Genomic DNA, 3,168 nt, shown 5'->3' on the forward strand with positions numbered 1-3,168 from the left:
GCTGGAAAGAAGTGACTGGAGTACTGAGTAACATTCAATCACACCTTCCAAGGCTCAGGGTCTAATGTGGAAGAGGTAGTGGAAAGAATGTAAGAGCCGGGGCTGGAGAGATGGCTTAGCGGTTAAGCGCTTGCCTATGAAGCCTAAGGACCCTGGTTCGAGGCTTGGCTCCCCAGGTCCCACGTTAGCCAGATGCACAAGGGGGCGCACGCGTCTGGAGTTCGTTTGCAGAGGCTGGAAGCCCTGGCGCGCCCATTCTCTCTCTCTCCCTCTATCTGTCTTTCTCTCTGTGTCTGTCGCTCTCAAATAAATAAATAAAAATTTAAAAGTTGTTTAAAAAAAAAAAAGAATGTAAGAGCCAAAGGAAGGGTAGGACTCCTTACAACGTGCTCCCTCCAGACATAAAATGGCTTGGATATCCATGACCTCATAGTGCCTGACACTACCTACACAAGACCATCATAAGAGGAGGAAAAGATCATGACATCAAAATAAAAGAAAGACTGATTGAGAGAGGGAGGGGATATAACGGAGAATGGAATTTCAAAGGGGAAACTGGGGGATGAGGGAGGGTATTACAATGGGATATTTTTTATAATCGTGGAAAATGTTAATAAAAATTGAGAAAAAAAATGCAGGGAAGGGGATACAGACACTTCCATGACTGACGGTCACCAAGGGAATGGATTGTCAGTGTTAGCTGGGGAGGCACAAAATGCAGGCATCTGTCAAGCCGTGAAGTTCAAAAGCAGCCGTATTTTTGTGGTCCATCAGTAGGATGCTACTCATACTGGGAAGTGCAGAGTGGAACTTGGTTTGCAAGATCACCAGAGGGTCCTGAGATGGAGAAGCATAATAGCGACACTAGTGATATGAGAAACTGATTTAGAAGGTGGAGGTTTCCCTATAACTGGTCATGAGGACCTGATGCAGGTTGACAGAAGCATTCTACATCCCCACTGACATGGTAAGACAAGAAAAATCATCCATTCATCCTTCACCTGAGATACCAGAGTGGGGAACAGCACAACCTGTCCTGCCAACCACAGGCAGTGTGTGCCTCCTGGCCCCCACTACTCCAATGTGTAAAGAGAAATGAATTCCCCGTGGCACACAAATCAGCACCCCGTGCCTGGTTTTCTGCTCCAGGGTCCCTGAGCACATGATGGGCTCAGCGTATCACGGCACACCAGATCAAGCTCATAAGAACTTAAGGCTGAAATTCAATTGAGAAGCACCATCCTATGGAAAAGACAGAGAGTGGAAGAGCTAATCCTATCCAGAAGTCTGATTGATTAATGGACGGCATGAATGGCCGCTCAGCTGTGGGAGGCTCAGTAGTTAACAAATGTCAGAGTTTATTGGTGGGAACAAAGTTATGGGGAAAGGGCATAAGATAGAATCAGTAAGAAGAATTTAGTGTGAAGCAGGAACTTAAACAGTGCTGATAAATCAAAGGAATAAACTGAGGAGAAATACCACGGAAGTTCAAGCAAACACATTAATAGAGAATGAAGGACCAGAAGGCAGAATAATTGAGTTGTCCCAAGGAGGAAATCACACATAAGGAAAAATCTACAGCCCTGTCTTGCCCAAGAGAGTGAAAGACACAGGAAAGCTGCTAAGGAGGTGCAAATTACAGAGAGAAAGTGTACCAGTCACCTTCTCATTGTTGGCACCAAAGGCCCCAATGTGGGAGGAAAGGTTTATTTCCTTGTAAAGGGACACTTCGTCATGGTGCAGAAAGCACGGCGGGAGCCGACAGCTGGACAGCACCCGTTCATGTGAGCAGGGAGGAAGGTGAGTGGGCTCCTAAGCACCCAGCGGGATTGCACTACGAAACATCAAGGGCTCTCCCAGCGATACGCAGCCTCCCAAAGGCTCCACCAGCTGCAGGTCAAGTATTAGGCTAACCTAATTAGGCTAACTGAACTAGAGCTGCTCCAAAAAGATATCCCCAGTTGACTTACTTTTAAAATATTTTATTTATTTATTTATCCAAGAGCAAGAGAGGTTCTCCAGCCATGCAAACAAACTCCAGACACATGAGTTGCCTTGTACATCTGTCTTACGTGGGTATTGGGGAATCAAACCTGGGTCCTCAGGCTTTGAAGGCAAGAACCTTAACCACTAAGCCATCTCTCCAGCCCTTTCCAAGTTAACTTCTGAGATAGTTTGTGACTGATGTTCAGCTGCCCAGTGGCCTGCCACCTGTCTTTCCTGAGTTATGGCTCCATGTCCCAGTTTCTCACAGAGGGAGCAGAATTTAATCTTGAGGATCCTTTGTCTAATGGCCACCTTGCGTCCAGCATCCATGTAGGCCACTGTCTTTGGCTCTTTATGGCCCAGAGTAGGTCATCATATTGCCACCTCCCCATTCTCAAAGTCGGTGCCATGCACTTCCACTTTAGAGCTTTGAGTCCTGGATCCATGGAACCAGCTTCTGAACCAAGCTAAGGACATGAATTCCCATGGCATGCATGGAGGTGTGCACCGGTCAGTTTGAGCTGGCCTCTGCTAGAAAGGGCCTGGTGTGCAGAGCGAGTGCTCATCTCTGGCCTTCCTCACGACCACCCATGTCCACATCACTACACTGTGTCTCCTCCCAGAGTCACCCCAGATTCCTCTTCTAGCTGGAGAATACAGGCCCTTTCCTAATATTAAAACTCCTTTGCAAATTGCTTTTCTGTGCTTAAAGTATCTATGGCAAGGCTCTGGGACACAAGAGCTAGGAGACAGCAAGACTGTGCTCTGTGGCCCACTTCCTGTGCCAAGGCCCAGCAAAGAAAAAGAAAAGGAAAAAGAAAAACACAAAGGGCAGCTTTAGTGAGGCTCTCAGAGCAGTCACTCCAGACTGGGCTATATGCCTAACCTTGACATCGTGATGAGTGTCTGAGAAACAAGTACCCTTGTTAAAAGAAATCACCATAATGTGTAAGAATATATTTAAATTCAAAGGGTGTGTGTGTGTATGAGGTAGAGATTAAAGTCATTAATTCAGGGAAAACTCACTAACTTGAACTTTCAACATGCTGCCTCACAGCTTCTAGATAATACAATAGTCACCTCTTGGTTTAGAAAGTATTCACTGCTGGGGCTGGAGAGATTGCTTAATGGTTAAGGCATTTGGCTGCAAAGCCAAGTGACCTCGGTTCAATACCCCAAGCC

This window comes from Jaculus jaculus, chromosome 9 (assembly GCF_020740685.1).
Source record: "Jaculus jaculus isolate mJacJac1 chromosome 9, mJacJac1.mat.Y.cur, whole genome shotgun sequence".
In the NCBI taxonomy this organism is placed as follows: Eukaryota; Metazoa; Chordata; class Mammalia; order Rodentia; family Dipodidae; genus Jaculus; species Jaculus jaculus.